Source organism: Leuresthes tenuis, unplaced genomic scaffold (genome assembly GCF_036924035.1).
Source record: "Leuresthes tenuis unplaced genomic scaffold, fLeuTen1.0.hap1 SCAF_1, whole genome shotgun sequence".
In the NCBI taxonomy this organism is placed as follows: Eukaryota; Metazoa; Chordata; class Actinopteri; order Atheriniformes; family Atherinopsidae; genus Leuresthes; species Leuresthes tenuis.
The window spans coordinates 44,339,912-44,366,968 of record NW_027325355.1 but is presented as its reverse complement, the minus strand read 5'-3'; the positions used below and the strand labels follow the sequence as shown (position 1 = coordinate 44,366,968).

Genomic DNA, 27,057 nt, shown 5'->3' with positions numbered 1-27,057 from the left:
CAACTTCCTCATGTGTCACAGGGTGATCAGACGTTGCAAGAAAAGACATGCAGGTTGTAGAGAGAAGAGAAAACGCTTACAGCACCTGGTATTCCCAAGCAGTCTCCCATTAAAGTACTAACCAGGCCCAACCCTCCTTGGCTTCCGAGATCAGACGAGGTCGGGCTTATTCAGGGTGGTGTGGCCGTAAGGAACAATTTCTGTGACAAATGTGCATTATATAGGTACTGGAATCATACAATTCCTCTATGTAACCAGATAATTGCAGAGAAAGGCTGACTTGTTATGGGCACATCTTCTTCCCTGATGTGATCATTCTCTGCAGCTGAAACTGAGACTCTCAGATCACTTCGTGTCTGCCAACAAAGCAGCAGCAGCTGAAGATGACCAACTTCCTCATGTGTCACAGGGTGATCAGACGTTGCAACAAAAGACATGCAGGTGGTCGAGAGAAGACAAAAAGCTTACAGCTCCTGGTATTCCCAAGTGGTCTCCCATCCAAGTACTAACCAGGCCCAACCCTCCTTGGCTACCGAGATCAGACGAGGTCGGGCATGTTCAGGGTGGTGTGGCCGTAAGCAACAATGTCTGTGACAAATGTGCATTATATAGGTACTGGAATCATACGGTTCCTCTATGTAACCAGATAATTGCCGAGAAAGGCTGACTTGTAGTGGGCAAATCTTCTTCCCTCATGTGATCATTCTCTGCAGCTGAAACTGAGACTCTCAGATCACTTCGTGTCTGCCAACAAAGCAGCAGAAGCTGAAGATGACCACCTTCCTCATGTGTCACAGGGTGATCAGACGTTGCAACAAAAGACATGCAGGTGGTCGAGAGAAAAGAAAAAGCTTACAGCACCTGGTATTCCCAAGCAGTCTTCCATCCAAGTACTAACCACGCCCAACCCTCCTTGGCTTCCGAGATCAGACGAGGTCGGGTATGTTCAGGGTGGTGTGGCCGCAAGCAACAATGTCTCTGACAAATGTGCATTATATAGGTACTGGAATCATACGGTTCCTCTATGCAACCAGATCATTTCCGAGAAAGGCTGATGTGTAGTGGGCACATCTTCTTCCCTGACGTGATTATTCTCTGCAGCTGAAACTGAGACTCTCAGATCACTTTGTGTCTGCCAACAAAGCAGCAGCAGCTGAAGATGACCAACTTCCTCATGTGTCACAGGGTGATCAGACGTTGCAACAAAAGACATGGAGGTGGTAGAGAGAAGAGAATCAGCTTACAGCACCTGGTATTCCCAGATAGTCCACCATCCAAGTACTAACCAGGCCCAACCCTGCTTTTCTTCCAAGATCAGACGAGGTCAGGCATATTCAGGGTGGTGCGGCCGTAAGCAACAATAGCTGTGTCAAATGTGCATTATATAGGTACTGGAATCATACACTTCTTCTATGTAACCAGATAATTGCAGAGAAAGGCTGACTTGTAGTGGGCACATCTTCTTCCCTGATGTGATTATTCTCTGTAGCTGAAACTGAGACTCTCAGATCACTTTGTGTCTGCCAACAAAGCAGCAGCAGCTGAAGATGACCAACTTCCTCATGTGTCACAGGGTGATCAGACGTTGCAACAAAAGACATGCAGGTGGTAGAGAGAAGAGAAGAAGCTTACAGCACCTGGTATTCCCAGATAGTCCACCATCCAAGTACTAACCAGGCCCAACCCTGCTTTTCTTCCAAGATCAGACGAGGTCAGGCATATTCAGGGTGGTGCGGCCGTAAGCAACAATAGCTGTGACAAATGTGCATTATATAGGTACTGGAATCATACACTTCTTCTATGTAACCAGATAATTGCAGAGATAGGCTGACTTGTAGTGGGCACATCTTCTTCCCTGACGTGATTATTCTCTGTAGCTGAAACTGAGACTCTCAGATCACTTTGTGTCTGCCAACAAAGCAGCAGCAGCTGAAGATGACCAACTTCCTCATGTGTCACAGGGTGATCAGACGTTGCAACAAAAGACATGCAGGTTGTAGAGAGAAGAGAAAACGCTTACAGCACCTGGTATTCCCAAGCAGTCTCCCATCCAAGTACTAAGCAGGTTCAACCCTGCTTGGCTTCCGAGATCAGACGAGGTCGGGTATGTTCAGGGTGGTGTGGCCGTAAGCAACAATGTGTCTGACAAAAGTGCATTATATAAGTACAGGAATCATACGGTTCCTCTATGTAACCAGATAATTGCTGAGAAAGGCTGATGTGTAGTGGGCACATCTTCTTCCCTGACGTGATTATTCTCTTCAGTTGAAACTGAGACTCTCAGATCACTTCGTGTCTTCCAACAAAGCAGCAGCAGCTGAAGATGGCCAACTTCCTCATGTGTCACAGGGTGATCAGACGTTGCAAGAAAAGACATGCAGGTTGTAGAGAGAAGAGAAAACGCTTACAGCACCTGGTATTCCCAAGCAGTCTCCCATTAAAGTACTAACCAGGCCCAACCCTCCTTGGCTTCCGAGATCAGACGAGGTCGGGCTTATTCAGGGTGGTGTGGCCGTAAGGAACAATTTCTGTGACAAATGTGCATTATATAGGTACTGGAATCATACAATTCCTCTATGTAACCAGATAATTGCAGAGAAAGGCTGACTTGTTATGGGCACATCTTCTTCCCTGATGTGATCATTCTCTGCAGCTGAAACTGAGACTCTCAGATCACTTCGTGTCTGCCAACAAAGCAGCAGCAGCTGAAGATGACCAACTTCCTCATGTGTCACAGGGTGATCAGACGTTGCAACAAAAGACATGCAGGTGGTCGAGAGAAGACAAAAAGCTTACAGCTCCTGGTATTCCCAAGTGGTCTCCCATCCAAGTACTAACCAGGCCCAACCCTCCTTGGCTACCGAGATCAGACGAGGTGGGGCATGTTCAGGGTGGTGTGGCCGTAAGCAACAATGTCTGTGACAAATGTGCATTATATAGGTACTGGAATCATACGGTTCCTCTATGTAACCAGATAATTGCCGAGAAAGGCTGACTTGTAGTGGGCAAATCTTCTTCCCTCATGTGATCATTCTCTGCAGCTGAAACTGAGACTCTCAGATCACTTCGTGTCTGCCAACAAAGCAGCAGAAGCTGAAGATGACCACCTTCCTCATGTGTCACAGGGTGATCAGACGTTGCAACAAAAGACATGCAGGTGGTCGAGAGAAAAGAAAAAGCTTACAGCACCTGGTATTCCCAAGAGGTCTTCCATCCAAGTACTAACCACGCCCAACCCTCCTTGGCTTCCGAGATCAGACGAGGTCGGGTATGTTCAGGGTGGTGTGGCCGTAAGCAACAATGTCTCTGACAAATGTGCATTATATAGGTACTGGAATCATACGGTTCCTCTATGCAACCAGATCATTTCCGAGAAAGGCTGATGTGTAGTGGGCACATCTTCTTCCCTGACGTGATTATTCTCTGCAGCTGAAACTGAGACTCTCAGATCACTTTGTGTCTGCCAACAAAGCAGCAGCAGCTGAAGATGACCAACTTCCTCATGTGTCACAGGGTGATCAGACGTTGCAACAAAAGACATGGAGGTGGTAGAGAGAAGAGAATCAGCTTACAGCACCTGGTATTCCCAGATAGTCCACCATCCAAGTACTAACCAGGCCCAACCCTGCTTTTCTTCCAAGATCAGACGAGGTCAGGCATATTCAGGGTGGTGCGGCCGTAAGCAACAATAGCTGTGTCAAATGTGCATTATATAGGTACTGGAATCATACACTTCTTCTATGTAACCAGATAATTGCAGAGAAAGGCTGACTTGTAGTGGGCACATCTTCTTCCCTGACGTGATTATTCTCTGTAGCTGAAACTGAGACTCTCAGATCACTTTGTGTCTGCCAACAAAGCAGCAGCAGCTGAAGATGACCAACTTCCTCATGTGTCACAGGGTGATCAGACGTTGCAACAAAAGACATGCAGGTGGTAGAGAGAAGAGAAGAGGCTTACAGCACCTGGTATTCCCAGATAGTCCACCATCCAAGTACTAACCAGGCCCAACCCTGCTTTTCTTCCAAGATCAGACGAGGTCAGGCATATTCAGGGTGGTGCGGCCGTAAGCAACAATAGCTGTGACAAATGTGCATTATATAGGTACTGGAATCATACACTTCTTCTATGTAACCAGATAATTGCAGAGAAAGGCTGACTTGTAGTGGGCACATCTTCTTCCCTGACGTGATTATTCTCTGTAGCTGAAACTGAGACTCTCAGATCACTTTGTGTCTGCCAACAAAGCAGCAGCAGCTGAAGATGACCAACTTCCTCATGTGTCACAGGGTGATCAGACGTTGCAACAAAAGACATGCAGGTGGTAGAGAGAAGAGAAGAAGCTTACAGCACCTGGTATTCCCAAGCAGTCTCCCATCCAAGCACTAAGCAGGCTCAACCCTGCATGGCTTCCGAGATCATACGAGGTCGGGCATGTTCAGGGTGGTGTGGCCGTAAGCAACAATGTCTCTGACAAATGTGCATTATATAGGTACTGGAAGCATACGGTTCCTCTATGCAACCAGATAATTGCAGAGAAAGGCTGATGTGTAGCGGGCATATAATCTTCTCTGATGTGATCATTCTCTTCAGCTGAAACTGAGACTCTCAGATCACTTCGTGTCTGCCAACAAAGCAGCAGAAGCTGAAGATGACCAACTTCCTCATGTGTCACAGGGTGATCAGACGTTGCAACAAAAGACATGCAGGTGGTAGAGAGAAGAGAAGAAGCTTACATCACCTGGTATTCCGAAGTGGTCTCCCATCCAAGTACTAACCAGGCCCAACCCTGCTTTTCTTCCAAGATCAGACGAGGTCAGGCATATTCAGGGTGGTGCGGCCGTAAGCAACAATAGCTGTGACAAATGTGCATTATATAGGTACTGGAATCATACACTTCTTCTATGTAACCAGATAATTGCAGAGAAAGGCTGACTTGTAGTGGGCACATCTTCTTCCCTGATGTGATTATTCTCTTCAGCTGAAACTGAGACTCTCAGATCACTTCGTGTCTGCCAACAAAGCAGCAGAAGCTGAAGATGACCAACTTCCTCATGTGTAACAGGGTGATCAGACGTTGCAACAAAAGACATGCAGGTGGTATAGAGAAGAGAAAAAGCTTACAGCACCTGGTATTCCCAAGCGGTCTCCCATTCAAGTCCTAACCAGGCCCAACCGTGCTTGGCTTCCGAGATCAGACGAGGTCGGGCTTATTCAGGGTGGTGTGGCCGTAAGCAACAATATCGGTGACAAGTGTGCATTATATAGGTACTGGGATCATACACTTCCTCTGTGTAACCAGATAATTGCCGAAAAAGGCTGACTTGTAGTGGGTTCATCTTCCTCCTTGATGTGATTATTCTCTTCAGCTGAAAATGAGACTCTCAGATCACCTCGTGTCTATCAACAAAGCAGCAGCAGCTGAAGATGACCAACTTCTTCACGTGTCACAGGGTGATCAGACGTTGCAACAAAAGACTTGCAGGTGGTAGAGAGAAGAGAAAAAGCTTACAGCACCTGGTGTTCCCAAGCTGTCTCCCATCCAAGTACTAACCAGGTACAACCCTGTTTGGCGTCCGAGATCAGACGAGGTCGGGCTTATTCAGGGTGGTGTGGCCGTAAGCAACAATGTCTCTGACAAATGTGCATTATATAGGTACTGGAATCATACGGTTCCTCTATGCAACCAGATAATTGCCGAGAAAGGCTGATGTGTAGCGGGCAAATCATCTTCTCTGATGTGATCATTCTCTGCAACTGAAACTGAGACTCTCAGATCACTTTGTGTCAGCCAACAAAGCAGCAGCAGCTGAATATGACCAACTTCCTCATGTGTCACAGGGTGATCAGACGTTGCAACAAAAGACATGCAGGTTGTAGAGAGAAGAGAAAACGCTTACAGCACCTGGTATTCCCAAGCAGTCTCCCATCCAAGTACTAAGGAGGCTCAACCCTGCTTGGCTTCCGAGATCAGACGAGGTCGGGCATGTTCAGGGTGGTGTGGCCGTAAGCAACAATGTGTCTGACAAATGTGCATTATATAACTACAGGAATCATACGGTTCCTCTATGTAACCAGATAATTACTGAGAAAGGCTGATGTGTAGTCGGCACATCTTCTTCCCTGACGTGATTATTCTCTTCAGTTGAAACTGAGACTCTCAGATCACTTCGTGTCTTCCAACAAAGCAGCAGCAGCTGAAGATGGCCAACTTCCTCGTGTGTCACAGGGTGATCAGACGTTGCAACAAAAGACATGCAGGTTGTAGAGAGAAGAGAAAACGCTTACAGCACCTGGTATTCCCAAGCAGTCTCCCATTAAAGTACTAACCAGGCCCAACCCTCCTTGGCTACCGAGATCAGACGAGGTCGGGCATGTTCAGGGTGGTGTGGCCGTAAGCAACAATGTCTGTGACAAATGTGCATTATATAGGTACTGGAATCATACGGTTCCTCTATGTAACCAGATAATTGCCGAGAAAGGCTGACTTGTAGTGGGCACATCTTCTTCCCTCATGTGATCATTCTCTGCAGCTGAAACTGAGACTCTCAGATCACTTCGTCTCTGCCAACAAAGCAGCAGAAGCTGAAGATGACCAACTTCCTCATGTGTCACAGGGTGATCAGACGTTGCAACAAAAGACATGCAGGTGGTTGAGAGAAGAGAAAAAGCTTACAGCACCTGGTATTCCCAGAATGTCTACCATCCAAGTACTAAGCAGGCTCAACCCTGCTTGGCTTCCGAGATCACAAGAGGTTGGGCATATTCAGGGTGGTGTGGCCGTAAGCAACCATAACTGTGACAAATGTGCATTATATAGGTACTGGAATCATACGGTTCCTCTATGCAACCAGATAATTGCCGAGAAAGGCTGATGTGTAGCGGGCAAATCATCTTCTCTGATGTGATCATTCTCTGCAACTGAAACTGAGACTCTCAGATCACTTTGTGTCAGCCAACAAAGCAGCAGCAGCTGAAGATGACCAACTTCCTCATGTGTCACAGGGTGATCAGACGTTGCAACAAAAGACATGCAGGTGGTCGAGAGAAGAGAAAAAGCTTACAGCACCTGGTATTCCCAAGAGGTCTTCCATCCAAGTACTAAGGAGGCTCAACCCTGCTTGGCTTCCGAGATCAGACGAGGTCGGGCATGTTCAGGGTGGTGTGGCCGTAAGCAACAATGTGTCTGACAAATGTGCATTATATAACTACAGGAATCATACGGTTCCTCTATGTAACCAGATAATTGCTGAGAAAGGCTGATGTGTAGTCGGCACATCTTCTTCCCTGACGTCATTATTCTCTTCAGTTGAAACTGAGACTCTCAGATCACTTCGTGTCTTCCAACAAAGCAGCAGCAGCTGAAGATGGCCAACTTCCTCGTGTGTCACAGGGTGATCAGACGTTGCAACAAAAGACATGCAGGTTGTAGAGAGAAGAGAAAACGCTTACAGCACCTGGTATTCCCAAGCAGTCTCCCATTAAAGTACTAACCAGGCCCAACCCTCCTTGGCTACCGAGATCAGACGAGGTCGGGCATGTTCAGGGTGGTGTGGCCGTAAGCAACAATGTCTGTGACAAATGTGCATTATATAGGTACTGGAATCATACGGTTCCTCTATGTAACCAGATAATTGCCGAGAAAGGCTGACTTGTAGTGGGCAAATCTTCTTCCCTCATGTGATTATTCTCTGCAGCTGAAACTGAGACTCTCAGATCACTTCGTGTCTACCAACAAAGCAGCAGCAGCTGAAGATGACCAACTTCCTCATGTGTCACAGGGTGATCAGACGTTGCAACAAAAGACATGCAGGTGGTAGAGAGAAGAGAAAAAGCTTACAGCACCTGGTGTTCCCAAGAGGTCTCCCATCCAAGTACTAACCAGGTACAACCCTGTTTGGCGTCCGAGATCAGACGAGGTCGGGCATGTTCAGGGTGGTGTGGCCGTAAGCAACAATGTCTCTGACAAATGTGCATTATATAGGTACTGGAATCATACGGTTCCTCTATGTAACCAGATAATTGCCGAGAAAAGCTGATAAGTAGTGGGCACATCTTCTTCCCTGACGTGATTATTCTCTCGAGCTGAAACTGAGACTCTCAGATCACTTTGTGTCTGCCAACAAAGCAGCAGCAGCTGAAGATGACCAACTTCCTCATGTGTCACAGGGTGATCAGACGTTGCAACAAAAGACATGCAGGTGGTAGAGAGAAGAGAAAAAGCTTACAGCACCTGGTGTTCCCAAGCTGTCTCCCATCCAAGTACTAACCAGGTACAACCCTGTTTGGCGTCCGAGATCAGACGAGGTCGGGCTTATTCAGGGTGGTGTGGCCGTAAGCAACAATGTCTCTGACAAATGTGCATTATATAGGTACTGGAATCATACGGTTCCTCTATGCAACCAGATAATTGCTGAGAAAGGCTGATGTGTAGCGCGCAAATCATCTTCTCTGATGTGATCATTCTCTGCAACTGAAACTGAGACTCTCAGATCACTTTGTGTCTGCCAACAAAGCAGCAGCAGTAACTGAAGATGACCAACTTCCTCATGTGTCACAGGGTGATCAGACGTTGCAACAAAAGACATGCAGGTGGTAGAGAGAAGAGAAGAAGCTTACAGCACCTCGTATTCCCAAGCGGTCTCCCATCCAAGTACTAACCAGCCCCAACCCTGCTTGGCTTCCGAGATCAGACGAGGTCGGGCATATTCAGGGTGGTGTGGCCGTAAGCGACAATTTCTGTGACAAATGTGCATTATATAGGTAATGGAGTCATACGGTTCCTCTATGTAACCAGATAATTGCCGAGAAAGGCTGATGTGTAGTGGGCACATCTTGTTCCCTGACGTGATAATTCTCTCCAGCTGAAAATGAGACTCTCAGATCACTTTGTGTCTGCCAACAAAGCAGCAGAAGCTGAAGATGACCAACTTCCTCATGTGTCACAGGGTGATCAGACGTTGCAACAAAAGACATGCAGGTGGTAGAGAGAAGAGAAAAAGCTTACAGCACCTGGTATTCCAAAGCAGTCTCCCATCTAAGTACTAACCAGGCCCAACCGTGCTTGGCTTCCGTGATCGGACAAGGTCGGATATGTTGAGGGTGGTGTGGCCGTAAGCAACAAAGTCTGTGACAAATGTGCATTATATTGGTACTGGAATCATACAGTTCCTCTATGTAACCAGATAATTGCCGAGAAAGGCTGATGTGTAGTGGGCATATCTTCTTCCCTGATGTGATTATTCTCTCCAGCTGAAACTGAGACTCTCAGATCACTTCGTGTCTGCCAACAAAGCAGCAGCAGCTGAAGATGACCAACTTCTTCACGTGTCACAGGGTGATCAGACGTTGCAACAAAAGACATGCAGGTGGTAGAGAGAAGAGAAAAAGCTTACAGCACCTGGTATTCCCAAGCTGTCTCCCATCCAAGTACTAAGCAGGCTCAACTCTGCTTGGCTTCCGAGATCAGACAAGGTCGGGCATGTTCAGGGTAGTGTGGCCGTAAGAAACAATGTGTCTGACAAATGTGCATTATATAAGTACAGGAATCATACGGTTCCTCTATGTAACCAGATAATTGCTGAGAAAGGCTGATGTGTAGTGGGCACATCTTCTTCCCTGACGTGATTATTCTCTTCAGCTGAAACTGAGACTCTCAGATCACTTCGTGTCTTCCAACAAAGCAGCAGCAGCTGAAGATGGCCAACTTTCTCATGTGTCACAGGGTGATCAGACGTTGCAACAAAAGACATGCAGGTTGTAGAGAGAAGAGAAAATGCTTACAGCACCTGGTATTCCCAAGCAGTCTCCCATTAAAGTACTAACCAGGCCCAACCCTCCTTGGCTTCCGAGATCAGACGAGGTCGGGCTTATTCAGGGTGGTATGGCCGTAAGGAACAATTTCTGTGACAAATGTGCATTATATAGGTACTGGAATCATACAATTCCTCTATGTAACCAGATAATTGCAGAGAAAGGCTGACTTGTTATGGGCACATCTTCTTCCCTGATGTGATTATTCTCTGCAGCTGAAACTGAGACTCTCAGATCACTTCGTGTCTGCCAACAAAGCAGCAGCAGCTGAAGATGACCAACTTCCTCATGTGTCACAGGGGGATCAGACGTTGCAACAAAAGACATGCAGGTGGTCGAGAGAAGACAAAAAGCTTACAGCTCCTGGTATTCCCAAGCGGTCTCCCATTTAAGTACTAACCAGGCCCAACCCTCCTTGGCTTCCGAGATAAGACGAGGTCGGGCATGTTCAGGGTGGTGTGGCCGTAAGCAACAATGTCTGTGACAAATGTGCATTATATAGGTACTGGAATCATACGGTTCCTCTATGTAACCAGATAATTGCAGAGAAAAGCTGACTTGTAGTGGGCACATCTTCTTCCCTGACGTGATTATTCTCTGCAGCTGAAACTGAGACTCTCAGATCACTTCGTGTCTGCCAACAAAGCAGCAGCAGCTGAAGATGACCAACTTCCTCATGTGTCACAGGGTGATCAGACGTTGCAACAAAAGACATGCAGGTGGTAGAGAGAAGAGAAAAAGCTTAAAGCACCTGGTATTCCCAGGCAGTCTACCTTCCAAGTACTAACCAGGCCCAAACCTGCTTGGCTTCCGAGATCGTGCTTATTCAGGGTGGTGTGGCTGTAAGCAACAATATATGTGACAAATGTGCCTTATATAAGTACTGGAATCATACACTTCCTCTATGTAACCAGATAATTGCCGAGAAAGGCTGACTTGTAGTGGGCACATCTTCTTCCCTGATGTGATTATTCTCTGCAGCTGAAACTGAGACTCTCAGATCACTTTGTGTCTGCCAACAAAGCAGCAGCAGCTGAAGATGACCAACTTCCTCATGTGTCACAGGGTGATCAGACGTTGCAACAAAAGACATGCAGGTGGTAGAGAGAAGAGAAAAAGCTTACAGCACCTGGTATTCCAAAGCAGTCTCCCATGTAAGTACTAACCAGGCCCATCCGTGCTTGGCTTCCGAGATCGGACAAGGTCGGATATGTTGAGGGTGGTGTGGCCGTAAGCAACAAAGTCTGTGACAAATGTGCATTATATTGGTACTGGAATCATACAGTTCCTCTATGTAACCAGATAATTGCCGAGAAAGGCTGATGTGTAGTGGGCATATCTTCTTCCCTGATGTGATTATTCTCTCCAGCTGAAACTGAGACTCTCAGATCACTTTGTGTCTGCCAACAAAGCAGCAGCAGCTGAAGATGACCAACTTCCTCATGTGTCACAGGGTGATCAGACGTTGCAACAAAAGACATGCAGGTGGTAGAGAGAAGAGAAAAAGCTTACAGCACCTGGTATTCCCAAGCAGTCTCCCACCCAAGTACTAACCAGGCACAACCCCGCTTGGCTTCCGAGATCGGACGAGGTCGGGCATATTATATTCAGGGTGGTGTGGCCGTAAGCGACAATCTCTGTGACAAATGTGCATTATATAGGTACTGGAATCATACGGTTCCTCTATGTAACCAGATAATTGCAGAGAAAGGCTTATGTGTAGTGGGCACATCTTCTTCCCTGACGTGATTATTCTCTGCAGCTGAAACTGAGACTCTCAGATCACTTCGTGTCTGCCAACAAAGCAGCAGAAGCTGAAGATGACCAACTTCCTCATGTGTCACAGGGTGATCAGACGTTGCAACAAAAGACATTCAGGTGGTCCAGAGAAGAGATAAAGCTTACAGCACCTGGTATTCCCAAGTGGTCTCCCACCCAAGTACTAACCAGGCCAACCGTGCTTGGCTTCCGAGATCAGACGAGGTCAGGCATGTTCAGGGTGGTGTTGCCGTAAGCGACAATGTCTGTGACAAATGTGCATTATATAGGTACTGGAATCATACGGTTCCTCTATGTAACCAGATAATTGCCGAGAAAGGCTTATGTGTAGTGGGCACATCTTCTTCCCTGACGTGATTATTCTCTGCAGCTGAAACTGAGACTCTCAGATCACTTCGTGTCTGCAAACAAAGCAGCAGAAGCTGAAGATGACCAACTTCCTCATGTGTCACAGGGTGATCAGACGTTGCAACAAAAGACATTCAGGTGGTCCAGAGAAGAGATAAAGCTTACAGCACCTGGTATTCCCAAGCAGTCTCCCACCCAAGTACTAACCAGGCCAACCGTGCTTGGCTTCCGAGATCAGACGAGGTCAGGCATATTGAGGGTGGTGTGGCCGTAAGCAACAATGTCTGTGACAAATGTGCATTATATAGGTACTGGAATCATACAGTTCCTCTATGTAACCAGATAATTGCCGAGAAAGGCTGATGTGTAGTGGGCATATCTTCTTCCCTGATGTGATTATTCTCTCCAGCTGAAACTGAGACTCTCAGATCACTTTGTGTCTGCCAACAAAGCAGCAGCAGCTGAAGATGACCAACTTCCTCATGTGTCACAGGGTGATCAGACGTTGCAACAAAAGACATGCAGGTGGTAGAGAGAAGAGAAAAAGCTTACAGCACCTGGTATTCCCAAGCAGTCTCCCACCCAAGTACTAACCAGGCACAACCCCGCTTGGCTTCCGAGATCGGACGAGGTCGGGCATATTATATTCAGGGTGGTGTGGCCGTAAGCGACAATCTCTGTGACAAATGTGCATTATATAGGTACTGGAATCATACGGTTCCTCTATGTAACCAGATAATTGCAGAGAAAGGCTTATGTGTAGTGGGCACATCTTCTTCCCTGACGTGATTATTCTCTGCAGCTGAAACTGAGACTCTCAGATCACTTCGTGTCTGCCAACAAAGCAGCAGAAGCTGAAGATGACCAACTTCCTCATGTGTCACAGGGTGATCAGACGTTGCAACAAAAGACATTCAGGTGGTCCAGAGAAGAGATAAAGCTTACAGCACCTGGTATTCCCAAGTGGTCTCCCACCCAAGTACTAACCAGGCCAACCGTGCTTGGCTTCCGAGATCAGACGAGGTCAGGCATGTTCAGGGTGGTGTTGCCGTAAGCGACAATGTCTGTGACAAATGTGCATTATATAGGTACTGGAATCATACGGTTCCTCTATGTAACCAGATAATTGCCGAGAAAGGCTTATGTGTAGTGGGCACATCTTCTTCCCTGACGTGATTATTCTCTGCAGCTGAAACTGAGACTCTCAGATCACTTCGTGTCTGCAAACAAAGCAGCAGAAGCTGAAGATGACCAACTTCCTCATGTGTCACAGGGTGATCAGATGTTGCAACAAAAGACATTCAGGTGGTCCAGAGAAGAGATAAAGCTTACAGCACCTGGTATTCCCAAGCAGTCTCCCACCCAAGTACTAACCAGGCCAACCGTGCTTGGCTTCCGAGATCAGACGAGGTCAGGCATATTGAGGGTGGTGTGGCCGTAAGCAACAATGTCTGTGACAAATGTGCATTATATAGGTACTGGAATCATACAGTTCCTCTATGTAACCAGATAATTGCCGAGAAAGGCTGATGTGTAGTGGGCATATCTTCTTCCCTGATGTGATTATTCTCTCCAGCTGAAACTGAGACTCTCAGATCACTTTGTGTCTGCCAACAAAGCAGCAGCAGCTGAAGATGACCAACTTCCTCATGTGTCACAGGGTGATCAGACGTTGCAACAAAAGACATGCAGGTGGTAGAGAGAAGAGAAAAAGCTTACAGCACCTGGTATTCCCAAGCAGTCTCCCACCCAAGTACTAACCAGGCACAACCCCGCTTGGCTTCCGAGATCGGACGAGGTCGGGCATATTATATTCAGGGTGGTGTGGCCGTAAGCGACAATCTCTGTGACAAATGTGCATTATATAGGTACTGGAATCATACGGTTCCTCTATGTAACCAGATAATTGCAGAGAAAGGCTTATGTGTAGTGGGCACATCTTCTTCCCTGACGTGATTATTCTCTGCAGCTGAAACTGAGACTCTCAGATCACTTCGTGTCTGCCAACAAAGCAGCAGAAGCTGAAGATGACCAACTTCCTCATGTGTCACAGGGTGATCAGACGTTGCAACAAAAGACATGCAGGTGGTCCAGAGAAGAGATAAAGCTTACAGCACCTGGTATTCCCAAGTGGTCTCCCACCCAAGTACTAACCAGGCCAACCGTGCTTGGCTTCCGAGATCAGACGAGGTCAGGCATGTTCAGGGTGGTGTTGCCGTAAGCGACAATGTCTGTGACAAATGTGCATTATATAGGTACTGGAATCATACGGTTCCTCTATGTAACCAGATAATTGCCGAGAAAGGCTTATGTGTAGTGGGCACATCTTCTTCCCTGACGTGATTATTCTCTGCAGCTGAAACTGAGACTCTCAGATCACTTCGTGTCTGCAAACAAAGCAGCAGAAGCTGAAGATGACCAACTTCCTCATGTGTCACAGGGTGATCAGACGTTGCAACAAAAGACATTCAGGTGGTCCAGAGAAGAGATAAAGCTTACAGCACCTGGTATTCCCAAGCAGTCTCCCACCCAAGTACTAACCAGGCCAACCGTGCTTGGCTTCCGAGATCAGACGAGGTCAGGCATATTGAGGGTGGTGTGGCCGTAAGCAACAATGTCTGTGACAAATGTGCATTATATAGGTACTGGAATCATACAGTTCCTCTATGTAACCAGATAATTGCCGAGAAAGGCTGATGTGTAGGGGGCACATCTTCTTCCCTGACGTTATTATTCTCTTCAGTTGAAAATGAGACTCTCAGATCACTTCGTGTCTGCCAACAAAGCAGCAGAAGCTGAAGATGACAAACTTCCTCATGTGTCACAGGGTGATCAGATGTTGCAACAAAAGACATGCAGGTGGTAGAGAGAAGATAAAAAGCTTACAGCACCTGGTATTCCCAAGCAGTCTCCCATTGAAGTACGAACCAGGCCCAACCCTGCTTGGCTTCCAGGATAAGACAAGGTGGGGCTTATTCAGGGTGGTGTGGCCGTAAGCAACAATGTTTGTTACAAATGTGAATTATATAGGTATTGGAATCATACACTTCCTCTATGAAACCAGATAATTGCCGAGAAAGGCTGATGTGTAGTGGGCATATCATCTTCTCTGATGTGATCATTCTCTTCAGCTGAAACTGAGACTCTCAGATCACTTCGTGTCTGCCAACAAAGCAGCAGCAGCTGAAGATGACCAACTTCCTCATGTGTCACAGGGTGATCAGACGTTGCAACAAAACACATGCAGGTGGTAGAGAGAAGAGAAAAAGCTTACAGCACCTGGTATTCCCAAGCGGTCTCCCACCCAAGTACTAACCAGGCCCAACAATGCTTGGCTTCCGAGATCAGACGAGGTCAGGCAAATTCAGGGTGGTGTGGCCGTAAGTAACAATGTCCGTGACAAATGTGCATTATATAAGTACAGGAATCATACGGTTCCTCTATGTAACCAGATAATTGATGAGAAAGGCTGATGTGTAGTGGGCACATCTTCTTCCCTGACGTGATTATTCTCTTCAGCTGAAACTGAGATTCTCAGTTCACTTCGTGTCTTCCAACAAAGCAGCAGCAGCTGAAGATGACCAACTTCTTCACGTGTCACAGGGTGATCAGACGTTGCAACAAAAGACATGCAGGTGGTAGAGAGAAGAGAAAAAGCTTACAGCACCTGGTATTCCCAAGCTGTCTCCCATCCAAGTACTAACCAGGTACAACCCTGCTTGGCGTCCGAGATCAGACGAGGTCGGGCTTATTCAGGGTGGTGTGGCCGTAAGCAACAATGTCTCTGACAAATGTGCATTATATAGGTACTTGAATCATACGGTTCCTCTATGCAACCAGATAATTGCCGAGAAAGGCTGATGTGTAGCGGGCAAATCATCTTCTCTGATGTGATCATTCTCTGCAACTGAAACTGAGACTCTCAGATCACTTCGTGTCTGCCAACAAAGCAGCAGCAGCTGAAGATGGCCAACTTCCTCATGTGTCACAGGGTGATCAGACGTTGCAACAAAAGACATGCAGGTGGTAGAGAGAAGAGAAAACGCTTACAGCACCTGGTATTCCCAAGCAGTCTCCCATTAAAGTACTAACCAGGCCCAACCCTCCTTGGCTTCCGAGATCAGACGAGGTCGGGCTTATTCAGGGTGGTGTGGCCGTAAGGAACAATTTCTGTGACAAATGTGCATTATATAGGTACTGGAATCATACAATTCCTCTATGTAACCAGATAATTGCAGAGAAAGGCTGACTTGTTATGGGCACATCTTCTTCCCTGATGTGATTATTCTCTGCAGCTGAAACTGAGACTCTCAGATCACTTCGTGTCTGCCAACAAAGCAGCAGCAGCTGAAGATGACCAACTTCCTCATGTGTCACAGGGTGATCAGACGTTGCAACAAAAGACATGCAGGTGGTCGAGAGAAGACAAAAAGCTTACAGCTCCTGGTATTCCCAAGCGGTCTCCCATTTAAGTACTAACCAGGCCCAACCCTCCTTGGCTACCGAGATCAGACGAGGTCGGGCATGTTCAGGGTGGTGTGGCCGTAAGCAACAATGTCTGTGACAAATGTGCATTATATAGGTACTGGAATCATACGGTTCCTCTATGTAACCAGATAATTGCCGAGAAAGGCTGACTTGTAGTGGGCAAATCTTCTTCCCTCATGTGATCATTCTCTGCAGCTGAAACTGAGACTCTCAGATCACTTCGTGTCTGCCAACAAAGCAGCAGCAGCTGAAGATGACCACCTTCCTCATGTGTCACAGGGTGATCAGACGTTGCAACAAAAGACATGCAGGTGGTCGAGAGAAGAGAAAAAGCTTACAGCACCTGGTATTCCCAAGAGGTCTTCCATCCAAGTACTAACCACGCCCAACCCTCCTTGGCTTCCGAGATCAGACGAGGTCGGGTATGTTCAGGGTGGTGTGGCCGTAAGCAACAATGTCTCTGACAAATGTGCATTATATAGGTACTGGAATCATACGGTTCCTCTATGCAACCAGATCATTTCCGAGAAAGGCTGATGTGTAGTGGGCACATCTTCTGCCCTGACGTGATTATTCTCTGCAGCTGAAACTGAGACTCTCAGATCACTTTGTGTCTGCCAACACAGCAGCAGCAGCTGAAGATGACCAACTTCCTCATGTGTCACAGGGTGATCAGACGTTGCAACAAAAGACATGCAGGTGGTAGAGAGAAGAGAATCAGCTTACAGCACCTGGTATTCCCAGATATTCTACCATCCAAGTACTAACCAGGCCCAAACCTGCTTGGCTTCCGAGATCAGACGTGGTCAGGCATATTCAGGGTGGTGTGGCCGTAAGCAACCATAACTGTGACAAATGTGCATTATATAGGTACTGGAATCATACAGTTCCTCTATATAACCAGATAATTGCCGAGAAAAGCTGATAAGTAGTGGGCACATCTTCTTCCCTGACGTGATTATTCTCTCGAGCTGAAACTGAGACTCTCAGATCACTTTGTGTCTGCCAACAAAGCAGCAGAAGCTGAAGATGACCAACTTCCTCATGTGTCACAGGGTGATCAGACGTTGCAACAAAAGACATGCAGGTGGTACAGAGAAGAGAAAAAGCTTACAGCACCTCGTATTCCGAAGTGGTCTCCCATCCAAATACTAACGAGGCCCAACCCTGCTTTTCTTCCAAGATCAGACGAGGTCAGGTATATTCAGGGTGGTGCGGCCGTAAGCAACAATATCGGTGACAAATGTGCATTATATAGGTACTGGAATCATACACTTCCTCTGTGTAACCAGATAATTGCCGAAAAAGGCTGACTTGTAGTGGGCACATCATCTTCCTCCTTGATGTGATTATTCTCTTCAGCTGAAACTGAGACTCTCAGATCACCTCGTGTCTATCAACAAAGCAGCAGCAGCTGAAGATGACCAACTTCTTCACGTGTCACAGGGTGATCAGACGTTGCAACAAAAGACATGCAGGTGGTAGAGAGAAGAGAAAAAGCTTACAGCACCTGGTATTCCCAAGCTGTCTCCCATCCAAGTACTAACCAGGTACAACCTTCTTGGTGTCCGAGATCAGACGAGGTCGGGCTTATTCAAGGTGGTGTGGCCGTAAGCAACAATGTCTCTGACAAATGTGCATTATATAGGTATTGGAATCATACGGTTCCTCTATGCAACCAGATAATTGCCGAGAAAGGCTGATGTGTAGCGGGCAAATCATCTTCTCTGATGTGATCATTCTCTGCAACCGAAACTGAGACTCTCAGATCACTTTGTGTCAGCCAACAAAGCAGCAGCAGCTGAAGATGACCAACTTCCTCATGTGTCACAGGGTGATCAGACGTTGCAACAAAAGACATGCAGGTTGTAGAGAGAAGAGAAAACGCTTACAGCACCTGGTATTCCCAAGCAGTCTCCCATCCAAGTACTAAGCAGGTTCAACCCTGCTTGGCTTCCGAGATCAGACGAGGTCGGGTATGTTCAGGGTGGTGTGGCCGTAAGCAACAATGTGTCTGACAAAAGTGCATTATATAAGTACAGGAATCATACGGTTCCTCTATGTAACCAGATAATTGCTGAGAAAGGCTGATGTGTAGTGGGCACATCTTCTTCCCTGACGTGATTATTCTCTTCAGTTGAAACTGAGACTCTCAGATCACTTCGTGTCTTCCAACAAAGCAGCAGCAGCTGAAGATGGCCAACTTCCTCATGTGTCACAGGGTGATCAGACGTTGCAAGAAAAGACATGCAGGTTGTAGAGAGAAGAGAAAACGCTTACAGCACCTGGTATTCCCAAGCAGTCTCCCATTAAAGTACTAACCAGGCCCAACCCTCCTTGGCTTCCGAGATCAGACGAGGTCGGGCTTATTCAGGGTGGTGTGGCCGTAAGGAACAATTTCTGTGACAAATGTGCATTATATAGGTACTGGAATCATACAATTCCTCTATGTAACCAGATAATTGCAGAGAAAGGCTGACTTGTTATGGGCACATCTTCTTCCCTGATGTGATCATTCTCTGCAGCTGAAACTGAGACTCTCAGATCACTTCGTGTCTGCCAACAAAGCAGCAGCAGCTGAAGATGACCAACTTCCTCATGTGTCACAGGGTGATCAGACGTTGCAACAAAAGACATGCAGGTGGTCGAGAGAAGACAAAAAGCTTACAGCTCCTGGTATTCCCAAGTGGTCTCCCATCCAAGTACTAACCAGGCCCAACCCTCCTTGGCTACCGAGATCAGACGAGGTCGGGCATGTTCAGGGTGGTGTGGCCGTAAGCAACAATGTCTGTGACAAATGTGCATTATATAGGCACTGGAATCATACGGTTCCTCTATGTAACCAGATAATTGCCGAGAAAGGCTGACTTGTAGTGGGTTCATCTTCTTCCCTCATGTGATCATTCTCTGCAGCTGAAACTGAGACTCTCAGATCACTTCGTGTCTGCCAACAAAGCAGCAGAAGCTGAAGATGACCACCTTCCTCATGTGTCACAGGGTGATCAGACGTTGCAACAAAAGACATGCAGGTGGTCGAGAGAAAAGAAAAAGCTTACAGCACCTGGTATTCCCAAGAGGTCTTCCATCCAAGTACTAACCACGCCCAACCCTCCTTGGCTTCCGAGATCAGACGAGGTCGGGTATGTTCAGGGTGGTGTGGCCGTAAGCAACAATGTCTCTGACAAATGTGCATTATATAGGTACTGGAATCATACGGTTCCTCTATGCAACCAGATCATTTCCGAGAAAGGCTGATGTGTAGTGGGCACATCTTCTTCCCTGACGTGATTATTCTCTGCAGCTGAAACTGAGACTCTCAGATCACTTTGTGTCTGCCAACAAAGCAGCAGCAGCTGAAGATGACCAACTTCCTCATGTGTCACAGGGTGATCAGACGTTGCAACAAAAGACATGGAGGTGGTAGAGAGAAGAGAATCAGCTTACAGCACCTGGTATTCCCAGATAGTCCACCATCCAAGTACTAACCAGGCCCAACCCTGCTTTTCTTCCAAGATCAGACGAGGTCAGGCATATTCAGGGTGGTGCGGCCGTAAGCAACAATAGCTGTGACAAATGTGCATTATATAGGTACTGGAATCATACACTTCTTCTATGTAACCAGATAATTGCAGAGAAAGGCTGACTTGTAGTGGGCACATCTTCTTCCCTGACGTGATTATTCTCTGTAGCTGAAACTGAGACTCTCAGATCACTTTGTGTCTGCCAACAAAGCAGCAGCAGCTGAAGATGACCAACTTCCTCATGTGTCACAGGGTGATCAGACGTTGCAACAAAAGACATGCAGGTGGTAGAGAGAAGAGAAGAAGCTTACAGCACCTGGTATTCCCAAGCAGTCTCCCATCCAAGCACTAAGCAGGCTCAACCCTGCTTGGCTTCCGAGATCATACGAGGTCGGGCATGTTCAGGGTGGTGTGGCCGTAAGCAACAATGTCTCTGACAAATGTGCATTATATAGGTACTGGAAGCATACGGTTCCTCTATGCAACCAGATAATTGCCGAGAAAGGCTGATGTGTAGCGGGCATATAATCTTCTCTGATGTGATCATTCTCTTCAGCTGAAACTGAGACTCTCAGATCACTTCGTGTCTGCCAACAAAGCAGCAGAAGCTGAAGATGACCAACTTCCTCATGTGTCACAGGGTGATCAGACGTTGCAACAAAAGACATGCAGGTGGTAGAGAGAAGAGAAGAAGCTTACATCACCTGGTATTCCGAAGTGGTCTCCCATCCAAGTACTAACCAGGCCCAACCCTGCTTTTGTTCCAAGATCAGACGAGGTCAGGCATATTCAGGGTGGTGCGGCCGTAAGCAACAATAGCTGTGACAAATGTGCATTATATAGGTACTGGAATCATACACTTCTTCTATGTAACCAGATAATTGCAGAGAAAGGCTGACTTGTAGTGGGCACAACTTCTTCCCTGATGTGATTATTCTCTTCAGCTGAAACTGAGACTCTCAGATCACTTCGTGTCTGCCAACAAAGCAGCAGAAGCTGAAGATGACCAACTTCCTCATGTGTAACAGGGTGATCAGACGTTGCAACAAAAGACATGCAGGTGGTATAGAGAAGAGAAAAAGCTTACAGCACCTGGTATTCCCAAGCGGTCTCCCATTCAAGTCCTAACCAGGCCCAACCCTGCTTGGCTTCCGAGATCAGACGAGGTCGGGCTTATTCAGGGTGGTGTGGCCGTAAGCAACAATAGCTGTGACAAATGTGCATTATATAGGTACTGGGATCATACACTTCCTCTGTGTAACCAGATAATTGCCGAAAAAGGCTGACTTGTAGTGGGTTCATCTTCCTCCTTGATGTGATTATTCTCTTCAGCTGAAAATGAGACTCTCAGATCACCTCGTGTCTATCAACAAAGCAGCAGCAGCTGAAGATGACCAACTTCTTCACGTGTCACAGGGTGATCAGACGTTGCAACAAAAGACATGCAGGTGGTAGAGAGAAGAGAAGAAGCTTACAGCACCTGGTATTCCCAAGCAGTCTCCCATCCAAGCACTAAGCAGGCTCAACCCTGCTTGGCTTCCGAGATCATACGAGGTCGGGCATGTTCAGGGTGGTGTGGCCGTAAGCAACAATGTCTCTGACAAATGTGCATTATATAGGTACTGGAAGCATACGGTTCCTCTATGCAACCAGATAATTGCCGAGAAAGGCTGATGTGTAGCGGGCATATAATCTTCTCTGATGTGATCATTCTCTTCAGCTGAAACTGAGACTCTCAGATCACTTCGTGTCTGCCAACAAAGCAGCAGAAGCTGAAGATGACCAACTTCCTCATGTGTCACAGGGTGATCAGACGTTGCAACAAAAGACATGCAGGTGGTAGAGAGAAGAGAAGAAGCTTACATCACCTGGTATTCCGAAGTGGTCTCCCATCCAAGTACTAACCAGGCCCAACCCTGCTTTTCTTCCAAGATCAGACGAGGTCAGGCATATTCAGGGTGGTGCGGCCGTAAGCAACAATAGCTGTGACAAATGTGCATTATATAGGTACTGGAATCATACACTTCTTCTATGTAACCAGATAATTGCAGAGAAAGGCTGACTTGTAGTGGGCACAACTTCTTCCCTGATGTGATTATTCTCTTCAGCTGAAACTGAGACTCTCAGATCACTTCGTGTCTGCCAACAAAGCAGCAGAAGCTGAAGATGACCAACTTCCTCATGTGTAACAGGGTGATCAGACGTTGCAACAAAAGACATGCAGGTGGTATAGAGAAGAGAAAAAGCTTACAGCACCTGGTATTCCCAAGCGGTCTCCCATTCAAGTCCTAACCAGGCCCAACCCTGCTTGGCTTCCGAGATCAGACGAGGTCGGGCTTATTCAGGGTGGTGTGGCCGTAAGCAACAATATCAGTGACAAGTGTGCATTATATAGGTACTGGGATCATACACTTCCTCTGTGTAACCAGATAATTGCCGAAAAAGGCTGACTTGTAGTGGGTTCATCTTCCTCCTTGATGTGATTATTCTCTTCAGCTGAAAATGAGACTCTCAGATCACCTCGTGTCTATCAACAAAGCAGCAGCAGCTGAAGATGACCAACTTCTTCACGTGTCACAGGGTGATCAGACGTTGCAACAAAAGACTTGCAGGTGGTAGAGAGAAGAGAAAAAGCTTACAGCACCTGGTGTTCCCAAGCTGTCTCCCATCCAAGTACTAACCAGGTACAACCCTGTTTGGCGTCCGAGATCAGACGAGGTCGGGCTTATTCAGGGTGGTGTGGCCGTAAGCAACAATGTCTCTGACAAATGTGCATTATATAGGTACTGGAATCATACGGTTCCTCTATGCAACCAGATAATTGCCGAGAAAGGCTGATGTGTAGCGGGCAAATCATCTTCTCTGATGTGATCATTCTCTGCAACTGAAACTGAGACTCTCAGATCACTTTGTGTCAGCCAACAAAGCAGCAGCAGCTGAAGATGACCAACTTCCTCATGTGTCACAGGGTGATCAGACGTTGCAACAAAAGACATGCAAGTGGTAGAGAGAAGAGAAAAAGCTTACAGCACCTGGTATTCCCAGAATGTCTACCACCCAAGTACTAACCAGGCCCAAACCTGCTTGGCTTCTGAGATCAGATGAGGTTGGGCATATTCAGGGTGGTGTGGCCGTAAGCAACCATAACTGTGACAAATGTGCATTATATAGGTACTGGAATCATACAGTTCCTCTGTGTAACCAGATAATTGCCGAAAAAGGCTGACTTGTAGTGGGTTCATCTTCATCCTTGATGTGATTATTCTCTTCAGCTGAAACTGAGACTCTCAGATCACCTCGTGTCTATCAACAAAGCAGCAGCAGCTGAAGATGACCAACTTCTTCACGTGTCACAGGGTGATCAGACGTTGCAACAAAAGACATGCAGGTGGTAGAGAGAAGAGAAAAAGCTTACAGCACCTGGTATTCCCAAGATGTCTCCCATCCAAGTACTAACCAGGTACAACCTTCTTGGTGTCCGAGATCAGGCGAGGTCGGGCTTATTCAGGGTGGTGTGGCCGTAAGCAACAATGTCTCTGACAAATGTGCATTATATAGGTACTGGAATCATACGGTTCCTCTATGCAACCAGATAATTGCCGAGAAAGGCTGATGTGTAGCGGGCAAATCATCTTCTCTGATGTGATCATTCTCTGCAACTGAAACTGAGACTCTCAGATCACTTTGTGTCAGCCAACAAAGCAGCAGCAGCTGAATATGACCAACTTCCTCATGTGTCACAGGGTGATCAGACGTTGCAACAAAAGACATGCAGGTTGTAGAGAGAAGAGAAAACGCTTACAGCACCTGGTATTCCCAAGCAGTCTCCCATCCAAGTACTAAGGAGGCTCAACCCTGCTTGGCTTCCGAGATCAGACGAGGTCGGGCATGTTCAGGGTGGTGTGGCCGTAAGCAACAATGTGTCTGACAAATGTGCATTATATAACTACAGGAATCATACGGTTCCTCTATGTAACCAGATAATTGCTGAGAAAGGCTGATGTGTAGTCGGCACATCTTCTTCCCTGACGTGATTATTCTCTTCAGTTGAAACTGAGACTCTCAGATCACTTCGTGTTTTCCAACAAAGCAGCAGCAGCTGAAGATGGCCAACTTCCTCGTGTGTCACAGGGTGATCAGACGTTGCAACAAAAGACATGCAGGTTGTAGAGAGAAGAGAAAACGCTTACAGCACCTGGTATTCCCAAGCAGTCTCCCATTAAAGTACTAACCAGGCCCAACCCTCCTTGGCTACCGAGATCAGACGAGGTCGGGCATGTTCAGGGTGGTGTGGCCGTAAGCAACAATGTCTGTGACAAATGTGCATTATATAGGTACTGGAATCATACGGTTCCTCTATGTAACCAGATAATTGCCGAGAAAGGCTGACTTGTAGTGGGCACATCTTCTTCCCTCATGTGATCATTCTCTGCAGCTGAAACTGAGACTCTCAGATCACTTCGTGTCTGCCAACAAAGCAGCAGAAGCTGAAGATGACCAACTTCCTCATGTGTCACAGGGTGATCAGACGTTGCAACAAAAGACATGCAGGTGGTTGAGAGAAGAGAAAAAGCTTACAGCACCTGGTGTTCCCAAGCTGTCTCCCATCCAAGTACTAACCAGGTACAACCCTGTTTGGCGTCCGAGATCAGACGAGGTCGGGCTTATTCAGGGTGGTGTGGCCGTAAGCAACAATGTCTCTGACAAATGTGCATTATATAGGTACTGGAATCATACGGTTCCTCTATGCAACCAGATAATTGCCGAGAAAGGCTGATGAGTAGCGGGCAAATCATCTTCTCTGATGTGATCATTCTCTGCAACTGAAACTGAGACTCTCAGATCACTTCGTGTCTTCCAACAAAGCAGCAGCAGCTGAAGATGGCCAACTTCCTCATGTGTCACAGGGTGATCAGACGTTGCAACAAAAGACATGCAGGTGGTAGAGAGAAGAGAAAAAGCTTACAGCACCTGGTATTCCCAGAATGTCTACCATCCAAGTACTAACCAGGCCCAAACCTCCTTGGCTTCTGAGATCAGATGAGGTTGGGCATATTCAGGGTGGTGTGGCCGTAAGCAACCATAACTGTGACAAATGTGCATTATATAGGTACTGGAATCATACGGTTCCTCTATGCAACCAGATAATTGCCGAGAAAGGCTGATGTGTAGCGGGCAAATCATCTTCTCTGATGTGATCATTCTCTGCAACTGAAACTGAGACTCTCAGATCACTTTGTGTCAGCCAACAAAGCAGCAGCAGCTGAAGATGACCAACTTCCTCATGTGTCACAGGGTGATCAGACGTTGCAACAAAAGACATGCAGGTGGTCGAGAGAAGAGAAAAAGCTTACAGCACCTGGTATTCCCAAGAGGTCTTCCATCCAAGTACTAAGGAGGCTCAACCCTGCTTGGCTTCCGAGATCAGACGAGGTCGGGCATGTTCAGGGTGGTGTGGCCGTAAGCAACAATGTGTCTGACAAATGTGCATTATATAACTACAGGAATCATACGGTTCCTCTATGTAACCAGATAATTGCTGAGAAAGGCTGATGTGTAGTCGGCACATCTTCTTCCCTGACGTCATTATTCTCTTCAGTTGAAACTGAGACTCTCAGATCACTTCGTGTCTTCCAACAAAGCAGCAGCAGCTGAAGATGGCCAACTTCCTCGTGTGTCACAGGGTGATCAGACGTTGCAACAAAAGACATGCAGGTTGTAGAGAGAAGAGAAAACGCTTACAGCACCTGGTATTCCCAAGCAGTCTCCCATTAAAGTACTAACCAGGCCCAACCCTCCTTGGCTACCGAGATCAGACGAGGTCGGGCATGTTCAGGGTGGTGTGGCCGTAAGCGACAATGTCTTTGACAAATGTGCATTATATAGGTACTGGAATCATACGGTTCCTCTATGTAACCAGATAATTGCCGAGAAAGGCTGACTTGTAGTGGGCAAATCTTCTTCCCTCATGTGATTATTCTCTGCAGCTGAAACTGAGACTCTCAGATCACTTCGTGTCTACCAACAAAGCAGCAGCAGCTGAAGATGACCAACTTCCTCATGTGTCACAGGGTGATCAGACGTTGCAACAAAAGACATGCAGGTGGTAGAGAGAAGAGAAAAAGCTTACAGCACCTGGTGTTCCCAAGAGGTCTCCCATCCAAGTACTAACCAGGTACAACCCTGTTTGGCGTCCGAGATCAGACGAGGTCGGGCATGTTCAGGGTGGTGTGGCCGTAAGCAACAATGTCTCTGACAAATGTGCATTATATAGGTACTGGAATCATACGGTTCCTCTATGTAACCAGATAATTGCCGAGAAAAGCTGATAAGTAGTGGGCACATCTTCTTCCCTGACGTGATTATTCTCTCGAGCTGAAACTGAGACTCTCAGATCACTTTGTGTCTGCCAACAAAGCAGCAGCAGCTGAAGATGACCAACTTCCTCATGTGTCACAGGGTGATCAGACGTTGCAACAAAAGACATGCAGGTGGTAGAGAGAAGAGAAAAAGCTTACAGCACCTGGTGTTCCCAAGCTGTCTCCCATCCAAGTACTAACCAGGTACAACCCTGTTTGGCGTCCGAGATCAGACGAGGTCGGGCTTATTCAGGGTGGTGTGGCCGTAAGCAACAATGTCTCTGACAAATGTGCATTATATAGGTACTGGAATCATACGGTTCCTCTATGCAACCAGATAATTGCTGAGAAAGAATGATGTGTAGCGCGCAAATCATCTTCTCTGATGTGATCATTCTCTGCAACTGAAACTGAGACTCTCAGATCACTTTGTGTCTGCCAACAAAGCAGCAGCAGTAACTGAAGATGACCAACTTCCTCATGTGTCACAGGGTGATCAGACGTTGCAACAAAAGACATGCAGGTGGTAGAGAGAAGAGAAGAAGCTTACAGCACCTCGTATTCCCAAGCGGTCTCCCATCCAAGTACTAACCAGCCCCAACCCTGCTTGGCTTCCGAGATCAGACGAGGTCGGGCATATTCAGGGTGGTGTGGCCGTAAGCGACAATTTCTGTGACAAATGTGCATTATATAGGTAATGGAGTCATACGGTTCCTCTATGTAACCAGATAATTGCCGAGAAAGGCTGA

At 47.0% G+C, this 27,057-nt stretch overlaps 68 pseudogenes; all 68 read right to left on the bottom strand.

Annotated features, from left to right (window-relative positions):
* Nucleotides 1-73: 73 nt before the first annotated feature.
* On the bottom strand, nucleotides 74-192 carry LOC140288615 (5S ribosomal RNA; annotated as a pseudogene).
* Nucleotides 193-461: 269 nt separating this feature from the next.
* Nucleotides 462-580, bottom strand: LOC140299666 (5S ribosomal RNA; annotated as a pseudogene).
* A 269-nt stretch (nucleotides 581-849) lies between these two features.
* On the bottom strand, nucleotides 850-968 carry LOC140279758 (5S ribosomal RNA; annotated as a pseudogene).
* Nucleotides 969-1,237: 269 nt separating this feature from the next.
* On the bottom strand, nucleotides 1,238-1,356 carry LOC140279139 (5S ribosomal RNA; annotated as a pseudogene).
* A 269-nt stretch (nucleotides 1,357-1,625) lies between these two features.
* Nucleotides 1,626-1,744, bottom strand: LOC140279128 (5S ribosomal RNA; annotated as a pseudogene).
* A 269-nt stretch (nucleotides 1,745-2,013) lies between these two features.
* Nucleotides 2,014-2,132, bottom strand: LOC140313673 (5S ribosomal RNA; annotated as a pseudogene).
* A 269-nt stretch (nucleotides 2,133-2,401) lies between these two features.
* On the bottom strand, nucleotides 2,402-2,520 carry LOC140288613 (5S ribosomal RNA; annotated as a pseudogene).
* Nucleotides 2,521-2,789: 269 nt separating this feature from the next.
* LOC140282580 (5S ribosomal RNA) lies at nucleotides 2,790-2,908 on the bottom strand (annotated as a pseudogene).
* A 269-nt stretch (nucleotides 2,909-3,177) lies between these two features.
* Nucleotides 3,178-3,296, bottom strand: LOC140300534 (5S ribosomal RNA; annotated as a pseudogene).
* Nucleotides 3,297-3,565: 269 nt separating this feature from the next.
* On the bottom strand, nucleotides 3,566-3,684 carry LOC140279106 (5S ribosomal RNA; annotated as a pseudogene).
* Nucleotides 3,685-3,953: 269 nt separating this feature from the next.
* LOC140274442 (5S ribosomal RNA) lies at nucleotides 3,954-4,072 on the bottom strand (annotated as a pseudogene).
* Nucleotides 4,073-4,341: 269 nt separating this feature from the next.
* On the bottom strand, nucleotides 4,342-4,460 carry LOC140294314 (5S ribosomal RNA; annotated as a pseudogene).
* Nucleotides 4,461-4,729: 269 nt separating this feature from the next.
* Nucleotides 4,730-4,848, bottom strand: LOC140283341 (5S ribosomal RNA; annotated as a pseudogene).
* A 269-nt stretch (nucleotides 4,849-5,117) lies between these two features.
* Nucleotides 5,118-5,236, bottom strand: LOC140316119 (5S ribosomal RNA; annotated as a pseudogene).
* Nucleotides 5,237-5,505: 269 nt separating this feature from the next.
* On the bottom strand, nucleotides 5,506-5,624 carry LOC140292632 (5S ribosomal RNA; annotated as a pseudogene).
* A 269-nt stretch (nucleotides 5,625-5,893) lies between these two features.
* LOC140291162 (5S ribosomal RNA) lies at nucleotides 5,894-6,012 on the bottom strand (annotated as a pseudogene).
* A 269-nt stretch (nucleotides 6,013-6,281) lies between these two features.
* On the bottom strand, nucleotides 6,282-6,400 carry LOC140315603 (5S ribosomal RNA; annotated as a pseudogene).
* A 269-nt stretch (nucleotides 6,401-6,669) lies between these two features.
* LOC140296402 (5S ribosomal RNA) lies at nucleotides 6,670-6,788 on the bottom strand (annotated as a pseudogene).
* A 269-nt stretch (nucleotides 6,789-7,057) lies between these two features.
* On the bottom strand, nucleotides 7,058-7,176 carry LOC140287919 (5S ribosomal RNA; annotated as a pseudogene).
* A 269-nt stretch (nucleotides 7,177-7,445) lies between these two features.
* Nucleotides 7,446-7,564, bottom strand: LOC140315592 (5S ribosomal RNA; annotated as a pseudogene).
* Nucleotides 7,565-7,833: 269 nt separating this feature from the next.
* Nucleotides 7,834-7,952, bottom strand: LOC140304161 (5S ribosomal RNA; annotated as a pseudogene).
* A 269-nt stretch (nucleotides 7,953-8,221) lies between these two features.
* LOC140292631 (5S ribosomal RNA) lies at nucleotides 8,222-8,340 on the bottom strand (annotated as a pseudogene).
* Nucleotides 8,341-8,612: 272 nt separating this feature from the next.
* On the bottom strand, nucleotides 8,613-8,731 carry LOC140300865 (5S ribosomal RNA; annotated as a pseudogene).
* Nucleotides 8,732-9,000: 269 nt separating this feature from the next.
* On the bottom strand, nucleotides 9,001-9,119 carry LOC140295520 (5S ribosomal RNA; annotated as a pseudogene).
* Nucleotides 9,120-9,388: 269 nt separating this feature from the next.
* LOC140296669 (5S ribosomal RNA) lies at nucleotides 9,389-9,507 on the bottom strand (annotated as a pseudogene).
* A 269-nt stretch (nucleotides 9,508-9,776) lies between these two features.
* LOC140318391 (5S ribosomal RNA) lies at nucleotides 9,777-9,895 on the bottom strand (annotated as a pseudogene).
* A 269-nt stretch (nucleotides 9,896-10,164) lies between these two features.
* On the bottom strand, nucleotides 10,165-10,283 carry LOC140288924 (5S ribosomal RNA; annotated as a pseudogene).
* Nucleotides 10,284-10,930: 647 nt separating this feature from the next.
* On the bottom strand, nucleotides 10,931-11,049 carry LOC140294684 (5S ribosomal RNA; annotated as a pseudogene).
* A 269-nt stretch (nucleotides 11,050-11,318) lies between these two features.
* LOC140271228 (5S ribosomal RNA) lies at nucleotides 11,319-11,442 on the bottom strand (annotated as a pseudogene).
* A 269-nt stretch (nucleotides 11,443-11,711) lies between these two features.
* Nucleotides 11,712-11,829, bottom strand: LOC140287182 (5S ribosomal RNA; annotated as a pseudogene).
* Nucleotides 11,830-12,098: 269 nt separating this feature from the next.
* LOC140293478 (5S ribosomal RNA) lies at nucleotides 12,099-12,216 on the bottom strand (annotated as a pseudogene).
* A 269-nt stretch (nucleotides 12,217-12,485) lies between these two features.
* On the bottom strand, nucleotides 12,486-12,609 carry LOC140271222 (5S ribosomal RNA; annotated as a pseudogene).
* Nucleotides 12,610-12,878: 269 nt separating this feature from the next.
* Nucleotides 12,879-12,996, bottom strand: LOC140287171 (5S ribosomal RNA; annotated as a pseudogene).
* A 269-nt stretch (nucleotides 12,997-13,265) lies between these two features.
* Nucleotides 13,266-13,383, bottom strand: LOC140293476 (5S ribosomal RNA; annotated as a pseudogene).
* A 269-nt stretch (nucleotides 13,384-13,652) lies between these two features.
* On the bottom strand, nucleotides 13,653-13,776 carry LOC140271215 (5S ribosomal RNA; annotated as a pseudogene).
* A 269-nt stretch (nucleotides 13,777-14,045) lies between these two features.
* Nucleotides 14,046-14,163, bottom strand: LOC140287160 (5S ribosomal RNA; annotated as a pseudogene).
* Nucleotides 14,164-14,432: 269 nt separating this feature from the next.
* LOC140293475 (5S ribosomal RNA) lies at nucleotides 14,433-14,550 on the bottom strand (annotated as a pseudogene).
* Nucleotides 14,551-14,819: 269 nt separating this feature from the next.
* On the bottom strand, nucleotides 14,820-14,938 carry LOC140297296 (5S ribosomal RNA; annotated as a pseudogene).
* Nucleotides 14,939-15,207: 269 nt separating this feature from the next.
* Nucleotides 15,208-15,326, bottom strand: LOC140273256 (5S ribosomal RNA; annotated as a pseudogene).
* Nucleotides 15,327-15,595: 269 nt separating this feature from the next.
* On the bottom strand, nucleotides 15,596-15,714 carry LOC140290612 (5S ribosomal RNA; annotated as a pseudogene).
* A 269-nt stretch (nucleotides 15,715-15,983) lies between these two features.
* LOC140288612 (5S ribosomal RNA) lies at nucleotides 15,984-16,102 on the bottom strand (annotated as a pseudogene).
* Nucleotides 16,103-16,371: 269 nt separating this feature from the next.
* Nucleotides 16,372-16,490, bottom strand: LOC140306323 (5S ribosomal RNA; annotated as a pseudogene).
* A 269-nt stretch (nucleotides 16,491-16,759) lies between these two features.
* On the bottom strand, nucleotides 16,760-16,878 carry LOC140300533 (5S ribosomal RNA; annotated as a pseudogene).
* A 269-nt stretch (nucleotides 16,879-17,147) lies between these two features.
* On the bottom strand, nucleotides 17,148-17,266 carry LOC140291248 (5S ribosomal RNA; annotated as a pseudogene).
* A 269-nt stretch (nucleotides 17,267-17,535) lies between these two features.
* LOC140279361 (5S ribosomal RNA) lies at nucleotides 17,536-17,654 on the bottom strand (annotated as a pseudogene).
* Nucleotides 17,655-17,926: 272 nt separating this feature from the next.
* LOC140297013 (5S ribosomal RNA) lies at nucleotides 17,927-18,044 on the bottom strand (annotated as a pseudogene).
* Nucleotides 18,045-18,313: 269 nt separating this feature from the next.
* LOC140313665 (5S ribosomal RNA) lies at nucleotides 18,314-18,432 on the bottom strand (annotated as a pseudogene).
* A 269-nt stretch (nucleotides 18,433-18,701) lies between these two features.
* Nucleotides 18,702-18,820, bottom strand: LOC140288611 (5S ribosomal RNA; annotated as a pseudogene).
* A 269-nt stretch (nucleotides 18,821-19,089) lies between these two features.
* On the bottom strand, nucleotides 19,090-19,208 carry LOC140299664 (5S ribosomal RNA; annotated as a pseudogene).
* Nucleotides 19,209-19,477: 269 nt separating this feature from the next.
* LOC140300532 (5S ribosomal RNA) lies at nucleotides 19,478-19,596 on the bottom strand (annotated as a pseudogene).
* A 269-nt stretch (nucleotides 19,597-19,865) lies between these two features.
* LOC140279095 (5S ribosomal RNA) lies at nucleotides 19,866-19,984 on the bottom strand (annotated as a pseudogene).
* Nucleotides 19,985-20,253: 269 nt separating this feature from the next.
* On the bottom strand, nucleotides 20,254-20,372 carry LOC140289133 (5S ribosomal RNA; annotated as a pseudogene).
* Nucleotides 20,373-20,641: 269 nt separating this feature from the next.
* On the bottom strand, nucleotides 20,642-20,760 carry LOC140291351 (5S ribosomal RNA; annotated as a pseudogene).
* Nucleotides 20,761-21,029: 269 nt separating this feature from the next.
* Nucleotides 21,030-21,148, bottom strand: LOC140300182 (5S ribosomal RNA; annotated as a pseudogene).
* Nucleotides 21,149-21,417: 269 nt separating this feature from the next.
* On the bottom strand, nucleotides 21,418-21,536 carry LOC140289132 (5S ribosomal RNA; annotated as a pseudogene).
* A 269-nt stretch (nucleotides 21,537-21,805) lies between these two features.
* Nucleotides 21,806-21,924, bottom strand: LOC140283330 (5S ribosomal RNA; annotated as a pseudogene).
* A 269-nt stretch (nucleotides 21,925-22,193) lies between these two features.
* Nucleotides 22,194-22,312, bottom strand: LOC140300181 (5S ribosomal RNA; annotated as a pseudogene).
* A 269-nt stretch (nucleotides 22,313-22,581) lies between these two features.
* On the bottom strand, nucleotides 22,582-22,700 carry LOC140292629 (5S ribosomal RNA; annotated as a pseudogene).
* Nucleotides 22,701-22,969: 269 nt separating this feature from the next.
* Nucleotides 22,970-23,088, bottom strand: LOC140293894 (5S ribosomal RNA; annotated as a pseudogene).
* A 656-nt stretch (nucleotides 23,089-23,744) lies between these two features.
* LOC140291161 (5S ribosomal RNA) lies at nucleotides 23,745-23,863 on the bottom strand (annotated as a pseudogene).
* A 269-nt stretch (nucleotides 23,864-24,132) lies between these two features.
* LOC140315582 (5S ribosomal RNA) lies at nucleotides 24,133-24,251 on the bottom strand (annotated as a pseudogene).
* Nucleotides 24,252-24,520: 269 nt separating this feature from the next.
* Nucleotides 24,521-24,639, bottom strand: LOC140292628 (5S ribosomal RNA; annotated as a pseudogene).
* Nucleotides 24,640-24,908: 269 nt separating this feature from the next.
* LOC140296368 (5S ribosomal RNA) lies at nucleotides 24,909-25,027 on the bottom strand (annotated as a pseudogene).
* Nucleotides 25,028-25,296: 269 nt separating this feature from the next.
* On the bottom strand, nucleotides 25,297-25,415 carry LOC140287908 (5S ribosomal RNA; annotated as a pseudogene).
* A 269-nt stretch (nucleotides 25,416-25,684) lies between these two features.
* On the bottom strand, nucleotides 25,685-25,803 carry LOC140315571 (5S ribosomal RNA; annotated as a pseudogene).
* Nucleotides 25,804-26,072: 269 nt separating this feature from the next.
* Nucleotides 26,073-26,191, bottom strand: LOC140304155 (5S ribosomal RNA; annotated as a pseudogene).
* A 269-nt stretch (nucleotides 26,192-26,460) lies between these two features.
* LOC140292626 (5S ribosomal RNA) lies at nucleotides 26,461-26,579 on the bottom strand (annotated as a pseudogene).
* A 272-nt stretch (nucleotides 26,580-26,851) lies between these two features.
* LOC140300864 (5S ribosomal RNA) lies at nucleotides 26,852-26,970 on the bottom strand (annotated as a pseudogene).
* Nucleotides 26,971-27,057: the final 87 nt, after the last annotated feature.